This window comes from Pinus tabuliformis, chromosome 7, assembly GCF_031772625.1.
Source record: "Pinus tabuliformis cultivar Carrire ecotype Pingquan chromosome 7, CPIR1, whole genome shotgun sequence".
NCBI classification, from domain to species: Eukaryota; Viridiplantae; Streptophyta; class Pinopsida; order Pinales; family Pinaceae; genus Pinus; species Pinus tabuliformis.
The window spans coordinates 1,022,143,815-1,022,160,574 of record NC_142293.1 but is presented as its reverse complement, the minus strand read 5'-3'; the positions used below and the strand labels follow the sequence as shown (position 1 = coordinate 1,022,160,574).

Sequence of the window (16,760 nt, the reverse complement as noted above, 5' to 3'; positions counted from 1 at the left end):
ATCAGGTGAATCCTTTGACTTTAAACAAGGCTATGACACTGCTGTTTATGAAGTCCATAAACAATACAAGCTGAGGAGCAGAACTGTGAATATCAACCAGCCTGAAAAGAAAGAGGTTAATCAGCAGCCTGAAAAAGTTATAGTCACAGAACCTAGTGACCAACTAAACTTACCTACCAAAGAAGTGATTGTTGAAGAAATCGCTGAACCACTGTCCTCAAGACAGCAGTCCTTGGACACTTCATCCTCTCATCCTAATTCAAATATTACTCCTCAAGAACTGACTAACAAGGATAAATCCCAAAGACAAAATAAAAATCAAGAAGAAGATGTAATGAACAAGGAGAGAACTGTCACCTATAACCCCAAAACCCATTCTGAAAAACCTTTTGATCTCGAAACAGAAATTAGCAAAATAAAAATAGCTATCCCTCTCTCGGAATTAGCCAAGCATGACGGCTATAAATTACAAATCAAAAGGTCCCTACAACTCACTAGCAATAAAGATGATGTCAATGTACTGGATGACACCCCAGAACTCCTTTTTGGGCCAGAAGTGGATGGAAAAACAGTAGTCACAGGGGTACTGCCTTTCTATGTCAGTTTACATGTTCATGATAAAATATTACATAATGCAATGTTTGATTCAGGTGCCTCTCACAACCTTATGCCAAAAGCAGTCATGGAAAGATTGAATTTGGACATAACAAGACCATACAAGGATCTGTTTTCCTTTGACTCCAGCCAAGTCAAGTGCCTAGGTCTCATAAAAGATTTATGTGTCTCTCTAGTTCAATACCCAAACAAGACAATCCTAATGGATGTGGTAGTTGCTGATATCCCACCTAAGTATGGAATGCTGTTATCAAGATCATGGGGAGCCAAACTCCAAGGTTCCCTACAATTAGACATGTCATATGCCACCATCTCTGTGTTTGGGCAACCAAAAAGACTGTATAGAGAAACACTAATGAAGTATATGGTCAGCAGTGAAGAAAAACCTCAAAATTTTCCTATATATGCTGTTCATTCAGACATGGACTCATACATTCTCTTCAATAATGCAACTACTCCCTCAAAAGGTGAAGTTGAAACCAAGATGTTCATACAAGAGGAAGACGCAAATGAGAGTAGTATCACTCATAAAACAACAGTCAATCTAACATTAGATAGTGCTGCTGCCTTAATTGTCAAAAACAGCCAATTGAATGATGAGACTGTCCTAGAAGACAAACTAGAGAAAAAACCACAACTGCTACTTACATTACCAGCCCATGAACAGATCATAAAATCTCCTTCCCAACAAGATATTCTATGGTTCCTTGAATTTGATGGCTCAGTCAACAAATTAGGGGCAGGGGCCGGAGTTTGGGTACACAATAAAGAAAATAGCCATGCAGAGGGCAGAGCTTACAGATTAAATTTCAGGTGTACTAATAATATGGCAGAATATGAGGCTCTTCTGCTAGGCCTCAAGTTAGTAAAATTCTTACAAGCGGCCAAGGTTTCAATCATGGGTGATTCAGACTTAGTTATTCAACAGGTTAAGGGTAATTTTGTTACCAATGACAAAAGGCTGAGATCCTATAGGTCTGCTGCTGCTGAACTATTAAATTCATTTACTGAATTTCAGATTATGAAAATCCCTAGGACCCAGAACCTTCATGCCCATAGCTTGGCTACATTTGCAAGTACCTGCAAGTTGCCCTTTGAACCCCACCATCGTTTCACAGCTGAAGTAAAACACAGACCCTCCATTCCAAACAACATCAATAATTGGCAAGTATTTGAGGATGACAAGCAAATAAACCTGTTTTTAACTCTGCAGCAAGAATTTGCAGGATTAAATATTGACAATGAGACAGCAAGTCAATCACAAATACTTAAGACAGCAAGTCCATCACAAATATAGTTCCAACAGACTGCTCAGCCAATATCACCTAGGACAGCAAAACAAATGCTGAATCCAACTATTTTCAATATAGAAAACATCCATCAAATTCAACAAATTGACTGGGAAGAGGGAGTATCCAATGCTGAAACTGAAGTCATTGAACTAAAGGACAATTTTCTACCAACAGGCCTAACCCCACTAGAGGACATCTTTGACTCAAATGATATTCCCAGAAAACCAAAAATGCAGCCCCTAAATGCAGCCATTGAAGAATGTAACATAGGTACAATTGACAAACCCAAGATAATCAAATTATCAGCGTCCTTACCTCCTGACCAAAAGCCAAAATACATTGACCTCTTCAAAGAGTTCCAGGATGTTTTTGCATGGAGTTATGAGGACCTGAAGTCCTATGATACCTCTGTTATCCAGCATACCATCCCTCTCAAGCCTGACCAAAGGCCCTTTAAACAAAAACTGAGGAGAATCAATCCTATGCTTCTCCCAGCAATGGAACAAGAGGTACATAAAATGTTCAAAGCAGGCATCATAGCACCAATCAGATTCTCTGAATGGATTTCCAACTTAGTCCCTACAAGAAAGAAGACAGGTGAGATCAGGCTGTGTGTGGACTTAAGGAATCTAAACCAGGTATCCCTCAAAGACAATTACCCCTTGCCCAAGATGGATCACATTTTGCAGAGAGTAGTGGGGGCCACAAGGATCTCATTACTGGATGGATTTTCAGGTTTTAACCAGATCTTAGTTCACCCTGATGATCAGGACAAAACAGCATTTACAACCCCATGGGGAACTTTCAAATATGTAAAGATGCCTTTTGGATTGAAGAATGCAGGGGCAACATTTCAAAGAGCAATGGATATTGCCTTTGCCAAGGAAATTCATGACTTTTTAGTCATTTATTTAGATGACCTTACACCTTTCTCAAAATCAGACCAAGAGCATCTAAAACATTTGAGACAGATTTTCCTAAAATGCAGAAAATATGGAATTTCTTTGAATCCCAAGAAATCCCTGTTTGGTTTAGAAGAAGGCAAGCTCTTAGGACACATCATCTCAAAAGATGGCATTAGAATAGACCCAGACCGAATCCAAGCCATCTTACAAATGCCCAACCCAAGAAATGTCAAGGAATTACAAGGATTCTTGGGAAAAATCAATTTCTTGAGAAGGTTTATTCCAAACTTGGCAGAACTAAGCAGATTATTAAACAACATGCTGAAAAAGGATTCAAAGGTCAAGTGGACTGTTGAAGCCAATCAAGCATTTGAAGGTATAAAATTGGCCCTTACCCAAACCCCAGTCTTGACCAATCCTCAGTTTGACAGAGAATTTATCATTTTCTCTTTTGCTTCCCATCATACTATTGCAGCTGTTTTATTACAAAAGGATGACCAAGGAAATGAGAAGCCAATTGCTTTCTTTAGCAAAGCTCTAAGGGATGCACCTTTGAAGTATCAAATCATGGAAAAACAAGCCTATGCTTTAGTCAAAGCAATCAAAGACTTTAGGATTTATATCCTTTACTCCCATGTGAAAGCATATGTGCCAAGTCCTATTGTCAAAGACATTCTTACCCAAGAAAACTTAGAAGGCAGAAGAGGAAAATGGATTGCCAGTATCTTGGAATTTGACATTGAGATAAAACCTACAAAACTAATAAAAGGGCAAGGCTTGGCCAAATTAATGACAGAAACAAATTTTCAAGCCTTAGACATCAATCAGCTGGACAGTGAAACAGAGCTGGCGACTCCAAAGATCAATGTAGCCTTTGAACAATCCCCCTGGTACTCTGATATCTGTTATGTGTTACAAAACCTGTGTGCTCCCCCAGGACTGTCCAAAACTAAGTGTAGGTTCCTAAAAATGAAAACATCAAGATTTTGTGTGATGGATGGCAATTTACTTTGGAAAAACCATGAAGGGATATTGCTGCACTGTTTAATTGAAAATGAAACTAACAATATCATGCAAGAGTTTCATGCAGGAGACTGTGGTGGACACTTGTACTGGAAGTCCACTGTGGATAAAATACTACGGGCTGGATACTACTGGCCCACCATGTTCTCTGATGTCAAGAAATTTATCACATCATGTCATAAATGCCAAGTGTTTGAAGGAAGGAGACAACTGCTGCCACTTCCCTTAAGGCCTATTGCAACAGAGAGACCTTTTCAACAATGGGGATTGGACTTCATTGGGGAAATTCATCCCTCATCTTCAGGCCAACATAGATGGATCTTGACAGCCACAGACTACTTCACCAAGTGGATTGAAGCTGTTCCATGCAGACAAGCAAATGATTCCACTATCATTCAGTTCTTGGAGAACAACATACTAGCAAGATTTGGCTGCCCTGATAAAATTATTACAGACAATGCTGCTGCTTTCAGATCCAAGAAAATGGTGAACTTTTGCCATAAATTTCATATTACTTTGGGCCATTCTACTGCATACTATCCCCAAGGAAATGGCCTTGCTGAATCATCAAACAAAAGCCTTGTAAACATTATAAAGAAGGTACTTGAAGAGAACAAAAAGAACTGGCACAAGAAACTAGTCAATGCCTTATGGGCAGATAGACTAACAACCAAGAGATCAATTGGGACCAGCCCCTATGAATTGGTTTATGGACTAGAGGCCAGATTTCCCTCATCACTAGGGATACCTGTCATAAAGCTTCTTCAAGAAAGCCAAGCTGAACCAAATGATATGCAGAGAAGAATAAATCAAATCATATGCTTGCAGCAAACCAGAGACCAAGTTTTCAGCCGGGTTCAAGTGTTACAAGAAAAACTAAAGAAAGCCTTTGACAGAAGAACCAAAGCAGAAGATTTTAATGTTGGTGATAAAGTCCTCAAGTGGGATGCAAGAAGAGAAGAGAAAGGAAAACATGGAAAATTTGATTCTTTATGGAGAGGACCATTTGCTGTCCAAGCAGTGCAAGGTAACAACACTTACTTCCTAAAAAGTCTCACTGAAACTGATTTGGACGAAGGACCTGTGAATGGCAGGATGCTGAAGCACTATTTTGAATATCATCCATGAGTGCAACCCGATTCTCCCTTGTATATATGCAGATGTACATATTGTTTTCTGTTTAGATTGTAAAAATGCAGTTTTCCAAGTTTATTGACTGACCAGCAGAAGGTAAATAGAATCAGAGGTCTACCAAGAAGAGAAGCACACAATTTGGCACTTCAAAGCAGCAAACTTCAAGAATGATTTGGGCAGCCATGGACCAAGGCAATCTGACCTGCTGTTCTTGGTCTTTCAAATGAAAAACCATCCCCATGTGGAGCCACTGTTTGCTACCTATATCAATAGGTTTCATGTTTCATGATTGGTTATAGAAAATCCAAATATGCTCTGCTTTGATGATGCAAAGATCCCATATTTTTCATAAGGAGACAAGGTATGTATATATCTTGATAAGGATTCAATTTTGATGGATGGTCCAACAGCCTAATCTGGACCATGTCATGCTTTAAATTTTCAGTTGTAGAATAGAGAAAGAAGTCTGTCCAAACAGTCTAATCTTGGCGGACAAGTAGTTAGGTAGAGAATTAAGGTTCCCAACTGTTTAATCTGGGGCCTTGGAAGCAATAAGGGTAGAAATAGATAGAAAAACAAAAGAAAAGGCCAAAGAAAAGAAAAGGCAAGTAAAGGGTCTGCAAGTCCAAGTGCACCCTCCAAGAAGTAATAAAAATGCTAGGTAAGAAGCTGGGTAAGTAGTTGGGGTTGCAGAAAGGTTATCTTTACCATTGCAGATATGTTAACTGTGTTTACCAGAGTAAAATCAATCAATTGACAAGGTGTTCATCTTCATCAAGTTACAGCAAGGAGCATGACTAACCTCCCTCCTTCCCCCTTCCATTTCATTACTAACATCCCCTCATCAGTTGAGATTCAGGGAAGAACATCATGGTTTCATGGTGGTTCTTGTTCATTCAGAAGCCACATTTCTTGTCTAAAAATCTTTTCATTTTGATCTACTCTCTAAACTAAGCAAGTTTCAAATAAGCTTAGTGGTTTCCCCTCCATTTACCCCTTCATCCATATTAACTCTAACACTACTATGTAAACCCCCCTACATTACCTTTCCCCTACTAGTATTAACACCATGGTGTATAAACCCCAAAATTTTGTATAAATATCCCTCCCCTTGGCATTATAGCCATATGTTCTCTGAAAAGGAATCAAAATGACATCTGGTCACTTTGATGAGCCTCCACTGTCTCTCTCTCCCTTGCTACAGCTCAATCCACTCATTTAACCCTTCATTTGCAAAGAAAAGCCTATAAAAACCCTTTCTAACCATAAACCCCATTCAGATTATTGGAAAAACCCAAGAAATCCCGAAAAAACCCATAAAAACTCACTATTCTAAGGTCCCCGCCCGAAATATTTAAAAAGAATATTTTAATCGGCCGGCGGGCCCCCCCCCAACCTGCACGATCCGTCGGAGGACCCGCCAGCCGTCCGATCTCGAGGCGCCCAGATCTTACGGTGGGCGGTCATTGCTGTTCCCCGACCTGCCGACTTTTAGCGTCCGGGGAAAGCGGTTTTACCACCTCCGTACCCTGGACGCGTGTCAATCGCCGGGGTTGTTCGGAGCCCCCCTCCCCAATACCACTCGCCAGCAAAAGCGGTGCGGGGAACCCGCTTACCACCCTCCCTGTTACCACCCTTCCCCCTGCGTCATGCGCACGTCATCCTGACGTCACCTCACCTATGACCGCCCCCGCGTCCCGTGGCCCTCCACGCAGTCCTGCCACCGCATCCACCCGCCACCGTGTCCTGCCACCCTGGCGGACACCTCAGCAGACACGTCACCTCCGTACCCGGGCCCCGCCATGACGTCATGCTGACGTCATCGGCGGAAAAGCGCCAAATACACATTTTTTCCAAAATTAACGTTATAAACGACTAAATGAGTCGTTTTCGGTCATTATCACGCGCAAAAGAAGTAGCCGTTGTCGACCAGCTGCCGCGAAATCTGTCCTCCAGCCATCAAATTCGACATTACAACCGCTGCAAATTCAGAAGTCGACGGCATTAAGCCTCCACAGGCCGGCCCGCAAGCTTTCAAGCCAGTTTTTCCAGGTATTTCGCCAGTTTTCCTACTTTGCCCATGCATTCCAATTCTCTGTAAAATTCACCATTAAAAGACTGCTAAAACTCCTAAGTTCAGCTCTGCCTGCCATCTGAAGTGAACCCAAACAATCTGCACCATCCCTAAACCACAATTCGACCCTGGAGCGATCAGTCCGCGGGCTAAAACTGTAAAATTGCCCCCGAGGTGCTCGGCATTGTTCCCTTTTGCCGAGTACAGGCCACCTGCATTCTTACCAAAGAAACATCACTGTCTTTAAAGCTTGCCATTAGCAATTCACATCCCTGTGAATTTGCAGTAAACCACAAAAGCCAGCTTGCATTTTTTCATTAAAAGGAAGACACTAGCCTATGTTTACAGTTCACCTGCTACTTAAGTCCTTATAGACTTGTTAAGCCAGTACTTCCACCTGCACAAATTCAGATTATAGCATGGCAGCCTCTGCATCCTCTTCCCTCAGTGTAGCTCCATTAAATCAAACCAACAAGGAGCTGGAGGCCTTGCCATTCATTGACAAGGATTGTCTCATTGGGGAATTTGAGGGAGACAGGGACTTCTTGAAGACATTCACCCAACTAAGGGAAGATTATAAGGAGGGGCATGGTACACATGGGATATGGGAGTCAAACCTGCCCTATTACTGTCTCCCAGCTGTGAATGTTTTCCCTGAAATCATCCACCTATGTGCTGAACACTATGATGTCCAACACAGAGCTGTCAATACTCCATCAGGGAGGATCCTCTTCTATATAAATGCTGACTCCATCAACAAGATGTTACAGTTTGATCAGACAGAGTTGCTGGTCCCGTTCTCCACAACTTATTTGCTGGAAACTGGTGATAAGATGACCAGTGAGGAGCTGCAAAAGGTCACCCGGAACTTCATGAGACCTGAATACCAGCCTACAGGGCCACCTCCCTATCTGAGGGAGCATTTCGATGATATAGGCAGGCTATTACTAGACATGATAGCCTATGTATTGGGATACCAAAACAGTGAGCATGTGGATAAATCCATGCTAGTGTTGCTGTCTGCTTACAGCCCGCGTCAACCCCCTGCCCGAAAGTATAACTTTGCTAAGTTTATAGCCAATAAGATTCATGATCAATTAAGCAAGGTGGACAGACAGGGGGTCTTCAGATACTCAGCTTACATCTACCATCTGTTCATGTTTCATCATTCTGAAACCTTCCCATGTTACATCAGAAGGCTGGATAATAAAGGGGAGAGAAGATCTGTCATCTTCTGGACCTCAGTTTATCATAAAGTCACAAATTCACCCTATACCTACTGTGAATTTGTTGACCAGTTTGTGTACCCAGTCTCTTGCATGCTGATGAGCTCCCCTCCACCTAGAATATCTAATGAAATCAAGAAAGCTCTGCAGCTCTCTAAAAAATATAAAATAGGTGACTGGTACCTATATGAACACCATACTGTATTCAGAGTTTATGGTTGTGAGCTCTGTCCATACAGGCTCCCCAAGTATGTACCTATGAGGTTGTTTGCCTTGGAGTATTACAGGCAATTAATTCAGTCAGACCTCACCCATTTCCACAGCTCCAAGAAAAAGGCCCACCTTAGTTTCAAAAATGAGTTGGGCCCCTTCATTATGAACAAGAAGGAAGGATGGGAATCTGCAGACTTGATCCTCAAAGACAAATATAAGTTGTCCTATAGTTTTCGATGGGTCCCTTATGACCCTCAAGGTTTCATCACTGCTAGGAGAAATAAGTACAGACTCCTAGGTATTAAGCACTGTCACTACCCACACATAGAAAAGTATGCCAATTTGCAAGAATGGCAGCTGGACACCCTAGTGGAGAGTTTAACTGAAGAAGAAAGAATGCTTAAAAACATGAAAGAGCTTGAGAAGACTATTGACCTGGACTATGTGCAGCAGGTACCTTTCAGGCCGCCTCACTCAGTAGGAGAAGGGACCTCAGTGACAAGGACAGCACCAGAGGCACCCTCTACATCGGCAGCAGCAGTGGATAAAGGCAAAGGCATAATGGATGCAGAACATGAAACACTGAAAGAGAAGGCAGCCCCTTCAACTGAACAGCAAACTAAGCAGCAAAATGAGCTGCAGAGGGAGGAACAAACAGAGCAGCTGAAAGATCAAACTCCTCCTCCACAAACTCAGACTCCTACAGCACCTATTCTGCAAACCCCAGCCCATGAGGAGAGGGGTTCTAAAAGAGAGAGAGAAGAGTCCACTCCTATTAGTGGACCTTCCCATCAGCCAGAGGCCAAAAGACAAAGGGCAGATTCCCCTGAGGTGGAAGACATTACTGAAGATGTCTTAAACAGCACAGGAAAGGACAGGGAGGGAAGCCAACATACAGGGACAAGCTCCTTTCAGCAGGAGCAGACTTTACAGCTTGGTTTGGAGGTGTCATCCTCATCTCACCAAAGCCAGAAGCCTAAAAGCACTAAGGCTTCTTTTAAAAAGATCAAGGCAGCAAATGAGTTATTAAGGGCTGAGGTTTACAAACAGTTCATAGATGCTACACCAGCCCAGCAGGAAAGATTGATGTCGGTCTATGACTTCAAGGAAGAAAAAATGATATTCAGCCATTTCAAACCCAAGGGGCCACAGCCAATGACAACTGCAGATTTTATCAAAACAAGGGTGGAGGTCCTAGCTAAAGACATACATCCTATGGACCAGATTGAACTCCACAAGCAGACTGGGGAGATGGTCTATGCCACATTGGTTGAGAAGGCCACACTGGCCCATGAGCTGAAAGATTCCTTGAAGAACACAAACACTCAGCTTGATTTTGAGAGGATGTCCTCTAAGGCCAAGGACAATAGAATAAAGTCCCTGGAGGAGATTATTATTGATCTAGGGCATAATCCTAGTGATCCAACAGGTGTAAAGGCCCTCATAAAGAAGAAAGATGATGATCTGAATGCCATGAAGAAGAGGTTGGGGTTGTTACCTACAGAACACCCCCAGACAGCAGAACTACAAAAATAAAAATAGCTTGATGAACAACTTGACCTCCTTCTACAGCAAGATCAGAGGATCAAAGAATTGGAGAAAGAACTGGAAGGAACGCTACAAGAAAAACAGGGAGAATCTACACTCCAGGCTCCTCCAACAGCTTCAGCAACAGCAACAACTTCAGGGGCAACAGTGGCCCCTACAACAGAAGCAGCAGGCACAACAGCAGCTCCAGATGCCCACCCAAGTGTAGAAGAATTGACCAAGGCTGTCAAGGCAATGGAGCTCCAGGCAGATGAGATAAAGAAAGAAAAGGACAAATTGGCAGAGATAGATGCCAAGTATGACAAATCAAAGGTAACTATAGCAAAACAGGGCAGAGAAATTAAGGCCCTAAAGGATAAAATAAAGGCCCTGGAAAAAGAGCTCAATCTGGAAAGTACCATGGCCGACATAAAAAGAATTTTGTGGGGTAAGATTACCCAAGCTGTCACCAAACAATGGAAATCCATCAAAACAATCCATGAGTACATGGATTTAGTTGGCCAAGCACAGACAAAAATCCAGAGGGCCAAAACAGTGCTAGGAAACAGACCTGAGCAGGCAAACCAACTGATAGATTTTTTGAACAGGCAAGACAAAGAGGAGCTGGCAGCCATTGGCATCGTCAACAGAACAGAGGCCATCCTCACAGCTAAAAAGGTGCTAACTCTCAGAAGTTATGTACAGACTGTAGAAAGAAAATGCTATGAAATACAGGCTGAGGTGGAGGAGTATAAACTCAAAATGGGAATGCTGCAAGCAAGGGGATTGCCTGGCCTGCTGAACAGCACAGGGAAACTGATTACCAGAGATCAATTCACCAACAGAATGGCTACTTACATTGAAAATCAAATCACAGCATCTGGCAGTACTCCTGAGGAAACAGGGCCTCCAACAGCACAGAGCTTGTACACTAAACTTGAAGGCCTATTTTTCATTGAAAGTGAGGCAAATCATTTGTTTGAAACTCCTCCTAACTTTTGGCGGTATACAGAGGCCGATGAGATTCTAATAAAAATTCGGAGGCATCAGATGCCAAAGGAAGATTGGTGGCAAGCAATGCTTCAAATTCTGCCACGGTAGCTCCAGCTGTTCAGTCACTGCCAACTCCAGGTCACTATCAAACAAACAGAAGGATAAAGTGAGCATTAAAAGCAGCTGAATGCAGACTCAGCATTTAGACTATGTCGGCTAGCCAAAAAGATAAAGAAATGCGTAAATTTTGGCGGTACACCCCTAACCAACCCAAGAGTCACCAAGTCAGCAATCTCTGACCTTTTTCTGACAGCTAAGGGACTAAAAGTGATCACAGCATTTACTCTCTCAGCGGCTACACTCCAGCAATTAACTGAGCATTTATGGAACATTCACTCTCCTTTCTGATATTTTCTTATGTAAATTTGTATATATACTCCCCTTAGTAACGCATAAGGGGTTGGTAATTTTTACTCTGAGGCATGTATACTCTGTATTTTCAGAAAAGTTTAATACAAAGAGCAATTTCAGCTCAGTGATTTCCTGAAACTATGGTGTCTTGTTGATAATTTAAGTGTTGTTGCAGAATCCTTGCGTTGTCTGGTGGAATGATATGTTTTCTTTAAACTCTGTTTTGTTTCCCTATGTTATTTCATTTTCATATTCTCATCATATCTAGCAATAAAGAAAAAGAATAGTTCAGGACATGTTTCTTAACACCCTGTGCTCAATCTTATATTGCTGTAAGTGTTTTCTTCAGGATTAAAACAAACATGAATTCTTAAATGCTCATGTTACATTTAATTCCATGTAGTGATTGTTATCAAGAAATTCTTAAATGCTTCCAGGTAACAATTGTTTTCTTTCGTATCAGTTTATAGAAAGATCCTTAATTGCCTTTCTTATCCTGAACATGTTACACACAAACTCAATTTCAAAGCATTGTTCCTTGGACAATTATCTTGCTCTGCAGCTTTCATTATTATATCAACATAGCACACCAAACCAAAGGACCACTGACTCCATTGCCCAATGTTATATAAGATACTGGTAAGAGCATACACGTTTGACTGAACCTTTTCCAACCAAACAAATTTAAACCAAAATCAAAACTTCACATCTAGCCTAAGATACTATCAGAACAGAGACAAATCATAAAGAGAGAGCCCTCTCTGACTACAGTTTGGCTAGAAACTGTAATCCAAAGACTGGTTAGTGGTTACCCCGGCCGTATTCCCTTGGGAGTCATAGGGAACAACCTGGGTGTTAACAGATCCTCCCATCAGCCAGAGGCCAAAAGGCAAAGGGCTCACTCTCCAGAAGTTGAAGACATCACTGAGGAATTCCTTGACAGTTCAAGGAAAGACAGGGAAGCAAGCCAGCACACTGGTACCAGCTCATTCCAATAGGAGCAAGGCATGCAGCTTGGTTTGGAGGTGTCATCTTCTTCCCAGCAGACCAAGAAGCCCAAGAGCACCAAGGCTTCTTTCAAAGAAATAAAGGCTCAGAATGAGCTGCTGAGGGGTGAAGTATACAAGCAATTTATAGATGCTACACCAGCCCAGCAAGAGAGATTAATGTCTGTATATGACATTAAGGAAGAAAAAATGATATTCAGTCATTTCAAGCCTACAAAATCTCAGCCTACATCATCTGCAGATTTTGTGAAAACAAGGGTGGAGGTCTTGGCCAAAGACATTCATCCCATGGACCAAATAGAACTCCACAAGCAAGCTGGAGAAATGGTCTATGCCACCTTGGTAGAAAAGCCCACCATGGCCCATGAGCTGAAAGAGTCCCTAAAGAATACCAACACACAGTTGAATTTTGAGAGAATGTCCTCACTGGCCAAAGATAACAGAATAAAATCTTTGGAGGACATCATCATTGATCTTGGACACGATCCTAGTAATCCAAACGGTGTGAAGGCCCTCATGAAGAAGAAAGATGATGACCTGAATGCACTGAAGAAGAGGTTGAAGCAGTAGCCCACAGAGCACCCTCAAACAACTGAACTTCAAAAGGAAAAATGGGCTGAGGACCAACTAGACCTCCTAATGCAGCAAGACCAGAGGATCAGGGAATTGGAGAAAGAGCTAGAAGGAGCACTATAAGACAAACAGGGAGAATCCACATACCAAGCTCCTCCAACAACTTCAACAACAGCAACAACTACAGGGGCAGCAGTGGCCCCCTCATCAGAAGAAGCAGGAACAACAACGGCCCCAGATGCCAGTGCAAGCATAGAAGAGTTAACTAATGCCATCAAGGAAATGGAGCTCCAGGCAAATGAGATAAAAAGGGCCAAGGAAAAATTGGCAGAACTGGAGGCCAAGTATGACAAATCAAAAGTAACTGTAGCAGAACAGGCCAGAGAAATAAAGGCCCTAAAAGACAAAATCAAGGCCTTGGAGAAGGAGCTAAATCTGGAAAGTGCCCTGGCCGACTTAAAAAGAATTTTATGGGGTAAGATTAGCCAAAATATCACCAAACAATGGAGATCCATCAAGACAATCCATGAGCAAATGGATTTGATTGGCCAAGCACAGACAAAAATCCAGAGGGCCAAAACAGTGCTGGGAAACAGACCTGACCAAGCAAACAGACTGATAGATTTTTTGAACGGGCAGGACAAAGAGGAGCTGGCAGCGATTGGCATCAACAACAGAACAGAGGCCATCCTCATAGCTAAAAAGGTGCTAACTCTCAGAAGTTATGTGCAAACTGTGGAGAGAAAATGCTATGAAATACAGGATGAAGTGGAGGAGTATAAACTTAAAATGGGAATGCTACAAGCAAGGGGATTGCCCAGCCTATTAAGCAGCACAGGGAGATTGATCACCAGAGATCAATTTACCAACAGGATGGTCACTTATATTGAAAATCAAATCACTGCATTTGGCAGTACTCCTCAGCAAACAGGGCCACCAACAAGACAAAGCTTGTACACTAAACTGGAAGGCCTATTCTTCATTGAAAATGAGGCAAACCATTTGTTTGAAACTCCTCCTAACTTTTGGCGGTATACAGAGGCCGATGAGACCTTAATAAAGATACGAAGACATCAAATGCCTAAGGAGGATTGGTGGTAGGCAATGCTCCAGATTTTGCCACGGTAGCTTCAGTCATTCGGCCACTGCCAGCTCCAGGTCCCTAGAAGACAAACATCGAAAAAGGGTTAGCATTTAAAAGCATCTAAAAGGTGACTCATCACGTAAGACGATGACAGCTAGCCGAGTTTTGAACAGCGCATCTCCAACCGACTCTAACAGTCATAAAGTCCAAATATCTTCTGACTATTTGACAGCTGAAGCATAAAGGAATTTCGGCTGCATTCACTCCTTCAGCTACTGCATTCCGGAGATTAGCATATCACAAATGAGATATTAACTCATTCGTTGATATTTTTTGATGTAAATTTTGTATATAAACTCCCCTGAGTAACTCATAAGGGGTTGGTAATTTTCTCTATGAGAACACTTGTATTGTACACCTTCAGAATTATCTAATACAAAGGGCTGGATGAGCTCAGTGATTTCCTGAAATTATTTGATGTCTGGAGGATGCTCCATGTGTTGATGCAGAATTCCTGTGCTGTCTGACGAAATAACAAGTTTTCTTCAAAACTCTGTTCTTGTTTTTCTTGTGTTTATCAAATCAAACTTATCTCACACTAAGCTAGCAGTAAAAAAGAAAGAATAGTACAAGATCTGTTTTATTACACCTTGTGCTCAATTTGTGCTGCTGTAAATGTTTGTCTTCAGGGTTAAATATGTACATGAATTCTTAATTGCTCATGTGTCTGTTAATTCTATATGTATGAATATCACCTAGAAATTCTTAAATGCTCCTAGGTCAATATTCCCACTGTCTTACTCCAATAGTTAAACTGTAAGATTCTTAATTGCCTTGCACTAACTAGATACACTCCGTTCCATCACTATTACAAACATTATTTCTCAGACACTAATCTGGCTCTGCAGCATCACTACAGTATCACATCAGCACATCAGGCATCTAAAGGACCACTGACTCCATAGCCCAATGGACTAGAACTCCTTGGAAAATACACAAGCACCTTGATTGAAATTATCATCCAAGCCAAAAAACTCAAAACAGACCTGAACTTATAGCTAGCCTAAAATCATTACAAACAGAGATAAATTATAAAGAGAGAGCCCTCTCTGACTACAGTTTGGCTAGAAACTGTCGTCCAAAGATTGGTTAGTGGTTACCCCGGCTGTATTCCCTTGGGAGTCATAGGGAACAACCTGGGTGTTAACATAATTGGCGACTCCACTGGGGACCTTCTTAGGATTTTCCAATTTCTATATATCCCTCACAGCTTGAAATCAAGCCTGAAACAAGTCAGGAGGCCTTCAAAACTGTTTCTATGTAACATTGACAGTTTTAGGGAAGAGCTCTTTCAGAGAATCTTCATCTCAGCTTTGAAGTATATATAGCCATTCCAAAATCTTTATCCAGTCCTTACAGATATAAAAATTTCCTACAAAATCCAAAAAAAAATCGTTAGAAGCTGGCTCCCAAGAAAAATCCACGGCATACTAGGGGAAATCCTGACCCTAATCCACCCATCATTGTTGATAATCCAAATACCATCCCAAGAAACATTAGGAGGCATCAAAAGCAGGAGCAGCCTGCTGATTTAACCTCGGATTCAGATCATCCTAGCCTTATCTCTACCCCATGCAAGGTCCTTTTCCGGTCTACCCCTAATTCCCCTAGTTCACCATCCACATCTCAAAGTCCTCCTCTCACATCTTCATCCACTGCACATATCCCCTTGACCAACACTCTAAGTTCACCCCTACTTGTTACCCCTGTGGTACCCACTGTTCCTATTATCCCAGCTGCCCCTGTTAATCCTCTAAACCCTATAAATATGGCTAACAGATATGCACCTTTGCAGATACCAGCTAATGCTGCAGCTCTACCCCAAGATTACCAAACCAAAATCTCATATTTTGACTCCAATGGTCCTCTGACAGCTGTTCAGCATGCTAAGAAGATGCAAGACCATTTTGAGACCTATGAAATAGATGATGACAGTGTCAGAATGAGGATGTTCGTTCAAAGCCTAACTGGGGATGTGAGAACTTGGTTTAGATCCCTGAATGCAAACTCCATTGCAACTCCTGATGAACTGTATCAAGCCTTCACTAGTAGATGGGACAAGAAGAAAGATCCTCTGCACATACTTGGGGAATATGACACTATCAAAAGAGGTCCCCAAGAGACTGTTTTGGAGTATTGTGCAAGATTTAACAATGTATATAATGCAATTCCACAAAATTTAAGACCTCCTCCTGATTTAGCCTTGTACAAATTCCCTGATGGTTTTGACCCTGACATGGCCTATCAGTTGAAGGAAAGAGATCCTCAATCCCTTGCAGAGGCCCAAAGGGTTGCTGTTACAGTGGAAGCCAACCTAATTGCCAAAAGAAACAGGGCAAGGTTGGAAAAGAGGACTGCTTTCAAAGAAGAACCCTCTGCCTTTGATCAGAAGCTGGATGCAATACTCAATGGAATGAAAAGATTGGGGGATAGAGTGGAATCAGTTGAGAGAAAATCATCATGGGAAGCACCACAAAATAACCCTCCTAGGAATCCAAATTTTAGGAGAACTCAAAACCCAAATGTCATCAAGACCAGTGCTGACCAAGACATAAGACCCCCTTTCCAAGAAAATTATGCAGAAACTTCCACATCAGTAGAGCCCAATGAAGATCCTGAGATT

General features: G+C 41.9%; 1 pseudogene; it reads left to right on the top strand.

Annotated features, from left to right (window-relative positions):
• The window catches only part of LOC149251100 (uncharacterized), a 71,766-nt pseudogene that overhangs the window by 36,597 nt on the left and 18,409 nt on the right, over nucleotides 1-16,760 (top strand).